This window comes from Papaver somniferum, unplaced genomic scaffold (assembly GCF_003573695.1).
Source record: "Papaver somniferum cultivar HN1 unplaced genomic scaffold, ASM357369v1 unplaced-scaffold_103, whole genome shotgun sequence".
Lineage (NCBI taxonomy): Eukaryota > Viridiplantae > Streptophyta > Magnoliopsida > Ranunculales > Papaveraceae > Papaver > Papaver somniferum.
This window is the reverse complement of record NW_020619159.1, coordinates 915058-928300: the sequence shown is the minus strand read 5'-3', so window position 1 is coordinate 928300 and position 13243 is coordinate 915058.

Below are 13243 nucleotides of genomic sequence, written 5' to 3'. Positions count from 1 at the left end.
CTCAAATCCGGTAGCTAAGGTACGCGTACCCAAGATGGTTATTTCTCAAATCGGTAGTTCATGAACTTAAAACAATAAATTATAAGGAATGCAATCTTTGCAAACCATGGGTATATTGTTCATGAATTGATTCAAATGGATCAAACCGATTTTGTTTCAATTGTGTCTATGAATAAAGACCTAAGCAATTGAACAACTCTTCAACTAGTTCTTATGAGTCATTTGAACTAGTTATGAGAAAAATGAATACGGTTAACATGAAAGTGCTTATATGGCTAACCATTGGTTAACTGTTTGTGAACCAACTAAGTGTACACGGTTAGGTACGGTTACTCAAACCTAAATGAATACATTTTGTTTGTGTTTGACAAGCTAAGTTTCGATCTAACGGTTGAAAGATATTAGCTTGGTTGAATCAGGTTTTTCATCTAACGGTGAATATTGAATGCTTTGTTACCAAGGTAACTTGGATTGCAAACCCTGATTTGAAAACTATATAAAGGAGAGATATAGCAACTGGAAAAACTAATCCCCACACCTCCTCTGTAATACTAGTTGGTTTTGCTAGAGTCGATTCTCCTTTAACCTTAGGTTTCTTCTCGAGACCCTGTAGGTTAACGACTGAAAGACTTCATTGGGATTGTGAAGCCAGACGAAACTACTTCTCTTGTAGTTGAGCGATCCGATCTTGCCATTTTCTATCGTACGAGTTCAATTGAATAATTGACTTGAGATTATATCTCTGATAGGGCAAGATAAAAAGAAATCACAAACATCTTCGTCTCATCGTTTGTGATTCTGTAATATCTAGTTTCGCTACCATACAATTTAGATTATTGTGAGGTGATTGATAATACTAGGTTGTTCTTCGGGATCATAAGTCCGGGTTATCAATTAGTTCCTGTTCACCTTGATTTATCAAAAGACGGAACAAAACTTATAGGTTTATCTGTGGGAGACATATTTATCTATCATCGTAGACTTTTATGTGTGATACAGATTTGTTTATTAAAGTCTTCGACTTTGGGTCGTAGCGACTCTTAGTTGTGTGTGAGATCAGCTAAGGGAATCAAGTGCGTAGTATCCTGCTGGGATCAGAGACGTAAGGAGCGCAACTGTACCTTGAATCAGTGTGAGATTGATTAGGGTTCAACTATAGTCCAGACCGAAGCTAGTTTGTTGTAGGCTAGTGTATGTAGCGGCTTAATACAGTGTGGTGTTCAATCTGGACTAGGTCCCGGTGTTTTTCTGCATTTGCGGTTTCCTCGTTAATTAACAAAACTTCTGGTGTCTGTGTTATTTCTATTCCACATTATATTCTGTTATATAATTGAAATATCACAGATTGTGCGTTGTATCGATCAGTTGTGAAATCCAACCTTTGGTTGTTGATTGGAAATTGATTGATCCTTGGATATTGGTCTTTGGTACCATCCAAGTTTATATCTCTAGTATTTGATAAAGACTCGCAGATTTCCATTTACTTGAGTAAAGATCAAATCGAGAGATAGAGATATTAACTCCTTGATATACTTTTTATTAAGATTGAGTATGACTGTCTAGTTGATTCTCTTAAAAGTATATTAGAGTTAGTCCATACATATTATTAATCGAAATATTGGGTGAGGTTGTTGTACCCCCGCATTTTCAATTGGTATCAGAGCAGGCAAACACGCTCAAGACCTCAAAAGTATTTGTTTGTAGCGATCTGACTCTATGGACAGTAGTCATATCTCTGACTTTGCAAAACCAGATCAGAATCCTTTTGATACAGTTCAGAGTTCTGAGACTTCCAAGAATTCTATCATATCTTTCCCTCTGTCAGAAACCGAAAGTGACTCAGACGAGGGACCAAGTATTGATGAAGAAGTCTCACAATATATCATACTATTTGATGATATCATAGAAAAAAGGGATCTACTGCCTACCTGGCAGAATATCTGTTTCCTCTCTGTCGTGAAAACAGGAAACTAAAAAAACTCTTTAAAGGATATGATAGTGGTTATAAACTCTTACAATCAATCCTTGAAGATAAAGATGAAGAAGTCCATTCAAAGATTGTTGAATGTGAAAAACTTCAGAAGAGTTTCTGTGCGTTGAAAGAAAGACTTGCTAAATCTGAGGCAATGTATGACTCTCAACAAAAATACTTTAGCGACAGAGAATGCCTTTTTCTTGCCAAAGAAAAACAATTGAAGGATGATCTATCTATAGCTGTCAGCAAGGTAAAAACACTAGAAGAGAATCTGAAGAGATTCAACACTAGCTCCACAAAATTATCTTCCATGTTAGGAGCATGTAAAAAACATCGTGATACACGTGGTCTAGGATATAAAGGAATAGACGCTCCAAATACTGGAAAGATCAACTTGCTATGTGAAAAATCACCTATTACAACTGATGTCCCTGTAAACAAAGATAATCATTCTTCGAAAATAAGGCGTAGGAGAACCGTGAAAAACACTACCTTCAACTGTTACTATTGTGGAAACAAGGGTCATGTTGAACGAAAATGTCGTTTTCGGATAAGGAACGAAAAACTTCATAACATTCTTATATGGATGTCTAAGGAAGTAATCAAGCCTGTTTCTCTCCATACTGAGAACATCCTTGTCTCAAAACCGGAAGTGTACTGGGATAAGTCCTTTCTTAATAATATGTATGATACTAACTCCTTCTACGATCGTAGAGTAAAGAATGTCATATGGACTATTAAGACGGTTGATGGTCCAGTAAAAAGAAAAAGACGTCAAAGGAAAAAGAATGGTTCAATTGAGGAAGGAATATCTTCTAGCAAGAATTATGCTGTGACCAAAATATCATATTTCAATCACATTCACATCAACAATCATGCCTCAGATTTAAGAACCAATGTGAATAATCTCAAGCGGAAAATCAAAAAATTAAGGAAGAAAGCATCTTCAGGTATGTCTTATTCTCCTTGTAATAATTCTTTTGGGGTTAATCATGCTAATTCTCTTTGTGATTCAGAGAAGAAAGACGATGATGAGCTACATGCTATTCTACAACTTGACCAATTTTTACTGTGCATTCTCGTTCCAATCTTATGAGGATGCACATAGAAGTCAAGATGCAACTCGTCTTGACAAAAATGGTTGTTGTATTTTTTTCGTTTGGTTCTTTAATTCCTTCTAAGTAGAATTCTACTCTAGCCTTATTTTCATAATGAAGCATAGTTGATTCATAAGAACTCTTGAGAAAACCATGACTTGTTGAAACACTGAACTTTTCAGTGCTCCTTCCTTTGTTTTAAAGATTTTTTACAAAGTCTTTACAAGACCCCTTTGCCTAGACGGTTTTTGAAGCTGGTTCATAACTGTCAACGTTTGCGTACCTGGCCCATTACCGACTTTTATTCGTGAACCCTAGGGTTTTCCTATATGTATATCATACATACATATATGTATGTATATCATGAAAAATTTTCTTGGTATGTACTAGTTCAGTAACGAAAATAGTCTCCTAAGAGATAATGGTGCAAACTATGGAAGGGTGCAAGAAGGAAGTTGAGAATGAAAGAAACAAGTTTGCTGAGTTTTATGAGAACCCTGTTCTTATAAATTGCTATCATGCAGTTGATCATGTAGACAAGCAACCAGTTCAACTGTTACAACAGTTGGTTGGAAATCTTCTTCAAGATTTTAAGGTCCTAAAAGAACAGTTCGTGATCGCTAAAAAGAATCTCGAGTTCGTGAGGATCAAGCTGAAGGAAGCCAATGAGGAACTTGTTTGTGTTCGAAATCTTATAGCACGACTTGGATAGATGTTTTATTTTTGTCTAGTAAAACTTGTTAAGAGAATTTTATTCTTGTTTTTGTTTAAGAAGGATAACTAGGGTTTGGAATAGCCATTATTGTGAGTACACATAGCTATGTCCAACGTTTTCATATTCATATTTTTAGATTTATTTATTTAAATTCTAAAGTTGTTTTGGAAGATGATGTTTGCAGTATTAATCTTTATGGTTTTATATATTGCAATATCTTATGGGATATGTGTGTTTGAGTCTGTGAACTATTATTGTCCCATACGATGTCAAAAGTTATCTCTTTCATATGTCGATATGCATGTATTGATACAAGATCGATGAACTTTTGACAAACAAAAGTTAAGCCTATTATGTCATTTATTGATGGAAGATAGGTTAAAATCTTTTGTTTTACGAGGATTATGTCTATTGTATGTCATTGTGCAAATAGTGATGGGAAATATAATGAATCCTTGTATATTCCGCAGTATTGATCTTCCCTGATCCATATTTTATGTATATATTGTGCGGCTCCGTAAGTATTCTTGTGTGAGCATTTCCAACTAAACAAATCATAGATTCGTTTGTGATTAATTTGGTTGTGTATTCCGATTAAATTAATCATGGGTTCTCTTGTGATTAGTTTGATTGACAATTTTTGGATACAAAATCATTTTGTGGTTTTTGGTGTCCAAAGAAATCCTTCTTTTCTCGTAAAAGTAAGGTCTCTCTTGTTGTTCTTTCGGGAATCACATCAAATGGGGAAGAGTTCTTTTGAACTTGCGCTTAATTTCCATATCTTTGTGGGGGTGCGGCTGTGGAATATTTGAGGAGTTATCTTGTATCTTTATAAACTCCGTGATGAATGCATTTAGCTTCGGCTTTATCATTGCATCTATACAAAGTTGATATGTACTCTTCTTTGGTCTTGAACTGTCTCCATGAAAATTTCATTAGGATCCCGTTTTCGTACCTTTGCCAATTTTATTGACAAAAAGGGGGAGAATTAATATGTAGTTCATACTACAAATACATATGGTTTTCGGATCATTATGTAAGGGGGAGTAGTTTTCGTGTTGAGACGAAGTATTGACTAAGGGGGAGTGATACATATCACCAAAGTATTGTTGTCGAAGTTGTGATATAAGAACTTTGAAGCTGTGTAATGATACTATGATATTGTATAACAATGATCGAGAGCTTTTGTTTTCTCATTGTTATGGCTACGGAACTTCAACAACTATGATGCTGAACTGAACATCTATGGAATCATGGGAGTACTTGGAAAAGACGAAGTTTTCGAGTAATGTTGACCAAGGAGATCAAGCATGTGGACGAGAAGCTACAAAGTTTTATCTATTTTGTAACCCATATGTACTGATAGTTTTGACATTAAAATTGACAAAGGGGGAGATTGTTAGAGAATTGCACGGTCGAACTCGCATGAGTTGCTATCTCAAGCATGTTTGTCAATATTAGTGATCAAAACTATATATCTTGATTTCTAGTTTACTTATGACTAAGTCTCGGTCTAGGATAGTTAAGTGTAGTTGAGCTCCAGACTCCATGGGGATCATCTTACAAAGATGAAGAACTACTCGAGGAACCAGTGGAACTTCATCCGACTAAAAAGGTATGTGGAGACTTGAACTTATCTATCATTCAAAAGTCTACTCTATCTCCTACTCTTGAGACAATAGTCGTATAAGTATGATAGTTTTCATACATACACATTTTCTATTTCGAGCCGATTTTACTCGCCTATATTTTTCTCGAAATTTGTGTTGGTAAGCTTTTGCTTTAACCACTTTCATCTTTACCCGTGACGAAAGTCATGATGACGTTTCAATCTTGAAAACAGCTTTGATGACGATAGTCGTGAATAACGATTATTATAACATTATAGAAGAATGTTTCAATGATTGAAATGTAGAGTTGAGATTACCAACTATGGATATAAGCATATATAGTGTGTTCGCACATTAGTGTATAAATCCATGTGCCGGAAACCAAGTGTCCGCATATGTGTGCATACGGTATCGTGAAGGAGACAGGTTGGGTACGCATACCCGTACACGTACCAGTGGAAGTTTTCAGCCGAAAATTTCTGGTGAGTTTGTAGTTTGCAAACTAGTAAACCAGTCACCTTAGGTACGCATACCCGTACGCGTACCCACTGAAGTTTTCGAACCTAAAATTTCTGCTGAGTTTGTAAACTCAAATCCGGTAGCTAAGGTACGCATACCCGTACGCGTACCCAAGCTGGTCATTTGTCAAATCGGTAGTTCATGAACTTAAAATAATAAATTATAAGGAGTGCAATCTATGCAAACCGTGGGTATATTTTTCATGAATTGATTCAAATGGATCAAACCGATTTTGTTCCAATTGTGTCTATGAATAAAGACCTAAGCAATTGAACAACTCTTCAACTAGTTCTTATGAGTCATTTGAACTAGTTATGAGAAAGATGAATACGGTTAATATGAAAGTGCTCATATGGCTAACCATTGGTCCACTATTTATGAACCAACTAAGTGTACACGTTGAGGTACGGTTACTCAAACCTAAATGAATACATTTCATTTGTGTGTGACAAGCTAAGTTTCTATATAACGGTTGAAAGATATTAGCTTGGTTGAATCAGATTTTTCATCTAACGGTGAATATTGAATGCTTTGTTCCAAGGTAACTTGGATTGCAAACCTTGATTTGAAAACTATATAAAGGAGAGATCTAGCAACCGGAAAAACTAATCCCCATACCTCATGTGTGATACTAATTGGTTTTGCTAGAGTCGATTCTCCTTTAACCTTAGGTTTCTTCTCGAGACCCCGTAGGTTAACGACTGAAAGACTTCATTGGGATTGTGAAGCCAGACGAAACTACTTCTCTTGTAGTTGAGCGATATGATCTTGCCATTTTCTATCGTACGAGTTCAATTGAATAATTGACTTGAGATTATATCTCCGATAGGGCAAGATAAAAAGAAATCACAAACATCTTCGTCTCATCGTTTGTGATTCCGCAATATCTATTTTCGCTACCATACGATTTAGATTATTGTGATGTGATTGATAATACTATGTTGTTCTTTGGGAATATAAGTCCGGGTTATCAATTAGTTCTTGTTCACCTTGATTTATCAAAATACGGAACAAAAATCATAGGTTTATCTATGGGAGACAGATTTATCTATCATCGTAGACTTTTCTGTGTGATACAGATTTATTTATTAAAGTCTTCGACTTTGGGTCGTAGCAACTCTTAGTTGTGAGTGAGATCAGCTAAGGGAATCAAGTGCGTAGTATCATGCTGGGATCAGAGACGTAAGGAGCGCAACTGTACCTTAAATCAGTGTGAGATTTATTAGGGTTCAACTACAGTCCAGACAGAAGTTAGTTTGTAGTAGGCTAGTGTCTGTAGCGGTTTAATACTGCGTGGTGGTCAATTTGGACTAGATCCCGGGATTTTTCTGCATTTGCGGTTTCCTCGTTAACAAAACTTCTTGTGTCTGTGTTATTTCTATTTCGCATTATATTTTGTTATATAATTGAAATATCACAGGTTGTGCGTTGTATCGATCAATTGTGAAATCCAACCTTTGGTTGTTGATTGAAAATTGATTGATCCTTGGATATTGGTCTTTGGTACCATCCAAGTTTATATCTCTAGTATTTTATAAAGACTCGCAGATTTCCATTTGCTTGAGTAAAGATCAAATCAAGAGATAGAGATATTAACTCCTTGATATACTTTTTATTAAGATTGAGTCTGACTGTCTAGTTGATTCTCTTAAAAGTATATTAGAGTTAGTCCATACAGATTGCTAATCGAAATATTGGGTGAGGTTGTTGTATCCCCGCATTTTCACAAACTAATCCTTTGATCCAGCAAAACTACCTAGTTGTGTTGTTACTGGTGGAGCCGCCTATTCGGAGAGAAAAGTAACCTAATTAGGCGAAATCTCTTACGACCGCTCGGTTTAAAGACTTCTTTGCGATTGAGAAGCTCTATTAGTACCATTGGTAGGAAACTAGATGATTGCGGTTTATTATTAGTTTTCGATTGATTTGATTGATTAACGGTTGTTGAAATTTGATTGCACCTAGTTTTTTTATGCTTGAGAATCTTCTCTTCTGATATAAGATTCACTCAAACTAGATCGAAGTTTCGACGTGGATCTTTAGACTGTTTGAAGATCTAAAGACGTATTGTGATAATCCATTGTTAACAGACTTCGTTCTGTGTGTGATTGATCACAAGATATTCAAGTTGATTGTGTGCAGGTATTTATTGAAGATCTAAGAAGATTTGAAGACGAAGAAGATTTCTGATTTGGGTTCATAATCTTTGGTTGTCACAATACTTGTTTCGGATAAAGAGGATCCAACTACAATCTGTTTATCCTTGCGTTAAATTTGATTGATTAGTTGACTATATTGGCATCAATACAATTCTTTGTTATTCAAAGTATTGATTGCAAAATCTTGACAATTACTTTGGTAGTTGTTGAAAATGCGGGGGTCTAACAACCACACCCAACAATTCGTTTGGCAATCTGAGAGGACTTTCTTCAATATACTTTCAAGAGAATCAACTAGACAGTCAGACTCAATCTATAGGAAATTATATCAAATAGCTATATCTTTATTTCAACACAATCAGAGTTAAACAGAAACAAGTCCGTAAACCTGATTTTAGTGTGAAGCTCTTGAACCAAAATCTTTTGTGTTAATCACAACCTATTCAATATCCACCGTGTATAAACCTCTTTAAGATATAATCACTAAAGGAATATTTCAACACAGTGTCCACTTGACACAGGGTTAGCCCAGACTGGTCTAACAATGTGAAAATAACAAAATCAATTGTTCAAGATCAATCAAGTCTTATTCAACAAACAAGGTCGGATTTAACAACTATGATTAATTAACGTACAACCTGTATTATTTTAATTATATAAATAAAATATAATGCGGAAAAGAAATAACACAGACACCAGAAATTTTGTTAACGAGGAAACCGCAAAAGCAGAAAAACCCTGGAACCTAGTCCAGAATAAACACACACTGATTATAAGTTGTTACACCAAATTCCTACTACCTATTCGGACTAAATGTAATACCTGCTTCAGCACTAAAAGAACTCCTAGCACAACACCGGTTGTCTTTAGGAATTCTTCTCGTAAATCTTCTAGCAGAACCCAAGGCTCTCTTTAGCAGATACACCAACACTGTTGATATTTTTCGATCTTTTGTTTTCACAAAAAACACCAATTTGATTTCCCTTTAGATGTAAATAAAGGTTTTGGAAATCTTGTGTTTGTTTCGAACAACTACCAAATAAAAGTAGAGATACCGAAACAAACTTGTAGATTAGGGTTTTACTTACAATCAGTATGCGTACACATAAGGAGTCCGTGAACCTGATTTTTGTAAGTGAACTTGCGCGATTCCAAAGATCAATTTCCAAGTTAAGAAAACCCTAATAATTCTACAACAAGAACAACTAGAATAAATCTAGAGATATCTTGTTTGAAACTTCTTAAGGATTTTTTACGAAATACCTTAATCGAAGTTTTCTTTCTAGCTTCCGATTTTGACTAACAAGTGTTGGTATACGATCAGAAACTGAAATCTATCAAAACCTAGGGTTTATGATCAACAACTCTTGAATGGTTTTATACCAGAAGAGAAAACATTAGAATAGACAAGAGGTGAAAAACCTAGATTACAAGTTGTATAATCATTCACGAAGATTAAACCCAACTTGGCTTTGTGATCCCCAATACAAAGACTTTTATCTCACTCTTGTTCACGAAGAACAGAAGACATGGAAAACAACCTTATGAGCTTACACCAATTTTCCAAAGGGGATGAAAAACGTGTAGCCTCACGAACCCTTTATTTATAGTGAAAGTAGCTTGAAAGCTAAGCAAAACCATTTTCCTTTTTCAAGACTCTCCTAATCTTGGAAGTCTTTCCTAAGTTACAACTCTTGCCAAAATAATTAAATAAATAATTAATTTAGCAAATATTGTATTTATGTGAATAAATCACAAATCAAATTAGGAAGGAATCACAAACACTTTAATATGGTAATCAAAGTTGTTTTGAGTAATAACTAACTTGCCTAGATAAGGAAACATCACCAACTTGACTAAAAAAGACTTCTAGTCACGTAATTGAGCTCAAGTCCGTGAACCGTTACAAACAGTCCATGGATAGTTTCCTAACGAACTGTAACAGTTTCAGCAACACTTAAAACTGTTACTTTAATAAATCACTGATAACTTCATCGTTATAACTCGGAATTGAGTGATTCTTGGCTCATTGAATTTGTAAGCTCATTAACTATAACATGAGAACCTTTCCATGGATAAAGGTTACTGACACAAGAGTCGTGGCTCAAATAACCTCGAGTATATATACATAAATGTACGTTAACCGTCATAGGAATTGTTCCATAGAGTGAGCATTTTTTTAGATTGATTTGAAAGGGAGAATTGAACAAGAATCCCAATGAAATCAATCACCGCATACCTTTGTTGATGAAGTCCTTGTTGATGTCTTCTTGTAATATTCAGTCTTCATCCTTCAAGAATAGCTCTTCTTAGACCTAATCTAGTCTGAAACTATCTTTAGTATACTAAATCAAGAACGTATTTTAGCAACTAAAATTGACAACTAACTTGACATACCAACGCTAGTGGGTTCAACCGAGCAATTCTCTAACAATCTCCCCCTTTGTCAATTTTAGTGACAAAACCATTTTACATATGGATTGTACTTGTTAAAAGCATTACAGCTCCAAAATCCGACATGCTTGATTTCCTTAGTTCTTCAACTATGCGTGTGCTCATCCATCATGTACTTGTTGAAGATCCATCATAGTATTATTACACAACATCAAAGTTCAATTGTATCACAACTTTGACAATAATACCACGGTGATATGTATCACTCCCCCTTAGTCAATACTTCATCTCACAATGAAAATCACTCCCCCTTACATAATGATCCGTAAAATATATGTATTTGTAGTATTACACTACACATTAATTCTCCACCTTTTTGTCAATATAAATTGGCAAAGGTACGAAAACTAGTGGGATCCTCATGAAATTTTCACAGAGATACTTCATGGCCAAAAGAGAATACCATCTCAACTTATTTAGATGCCATCATAAAGCCGAAGCTAAATGCATTCATCAAGGAGTTTATAAAGATACAAGATAACCCCTAATATTCGACAGCCGCACTCCCCACAAAGATTTGGCAATTAAGCACAAGTTCAAAATGAACTCTCCTCCATAAAATTTCATTCCCTAAAGAACAACAAGAGTGACCTTACTCCAGAGAGAAGGAATTCTATATTGGATTTTAGACATCCCACAAGGAGATACGATCTAAGGACCAATCAATGAAAGTTTCTCATGAGATCGTGTTACCAAAAAAAATAGAATTATCTCATGGTAAACAATACAGAATATGTAATCATGAAGATCAAGTATTGTGATCATCTTTTCTAAGATACAAACTTGTATAAACAAGAATTGATATGCTTAGAAGGAAGAATAACTTTTTCCACAAGGATTTACACCAAGAATGGTTACCATAAGTGTATGAAAAAGTTTCTTTGACAATAAAAACCAACATCCAAGGGATTTCATTATTGCTTTTAACCTGTTATATTTAAGAATTTCAATCACAAATCAAGTTAGGTAATTAAGAATTACACACGTGGTATTTAGCCATATTCATCTTAACCATAACTAGTTCAAATGACTCAAATGAAACTAGTTAAAGAGTTTTTCAATTGCTATATTCTCATAGAATTATACAAGAACACAATTGAAGAAAATCGGTTTGATTCACTTGAATCAATCATGAACATTATAGCCACGGTTTACAAAGATTGCATTCCTTATAATATAAATGTTTTAGGTCATGAACAAACCGATTTTAGAAAGTAACCAACTTAAGTATGCGTACGGGTATGCGTACTTAAGCAACCGAATTTGAGTTGGTTTAGTTTCCAAACTCAGCAGAAATTTTCGGTTCGAAAACTTCCGCCAATATGCGTACGGGTACGCATACTTAAGGTGACTAGTTAAGAGCTTGTTAATTCCAAAACTCAGCAGAATTTTTCGGTTGGAAAACTTCTGCCAGTATGCGTACCGGTACGCATACTTAAGTTGTCTCCTTCACCAATTTCGTATACACACATATGCATACTCTTGGTTCCCGGTTTATGGATTTATACACTAATGTGCGAACACGCTATATATGCTTATATCCAGAGATGGTTACATAACCTCAAATCTTCATTTCAATCATTGAAACATTCTTCTATAATGATAATATCCGTTTTCACACACTATTAGCATCAAAGCAATTTTCAAGATATTGAAATAATCATTATGACTTTCGTCACGAGTAAAGGTGAACTTCACTAAAGCAAAAAGATTCCACATATAAAAAAAAAACCCAACATAATATGAGTGCGCCAATTCTTTTGCAATCCTCACCGCATTTAAGGGATTCTTGGTGAGGATGCACTTTCAACACAATCAGGTTGTGTTGAGGTGAAAAAAATCTTGCTCACCACAGGTATTCGAAACAAAATCATGCATGGACTCTAGGAATTTAACAACTTCTTTGAAACTTTTAATAACTGTTCCATACCTTTTTCAGATATTATCCCTTGTCGAACTCTTGTCTGGGAGATCCTTCTTTATAGTACTCGTTGCTATAGATCTTCTTTGGTACCCATTTCTGAGTAGCTTTTGGAGCGACGTATTTCTTTTTCTCCCCAATATAATTATGAAATTTCTTAGAGGGAATACTAGAAGAACTGATATTATGAGACTCAGTTTTTCTCCAGTTTGGAACATCGGATCTTGTCATCTTAACAGAATCAGATATGGTAGTATCTCGTTTAAGATATCTGCAATTCCTTTACAAGTGACCTGGTTTTCCACAATAAAATCAATGTTTAGTATAATGGAAAAAGTTATGTTTAGTCTTACCTGAATGTGTATGTGTTTGCTTTGGAGCTTGACAAAATTTCCTCTTTTCGTCATTGACAGTTGGTAGAGATACTTCACTTTTGTCAACCTCGGAAGGTTTTGGTTGAGAATAAACTTTAGCTATGAAAATTTTTACCTCTTTTCAAATACCAGGAGAGTCTATTCCTTCATATCCCAATCCTTGTGTATCACGATGAATTCTACATGTTCCCAATATTGAGGTTAATTTATCTGAGCTGCTATTTCTAGAAAAACTCTCTTTTAATCTCGAGTTTTCTTCTTCCAACCTTTTGACCTTTTCAAGCGCAATTACTAGATCATTCTTGGATGATTCATATTGAACTTTGAGATCTTCTCGTTCCGAATCAAATAACAAGTTCATATAAATATTCTCCAAGTTATCTAGCTTTGCTTGAAGAGTAATTTCACGATCTCGACCT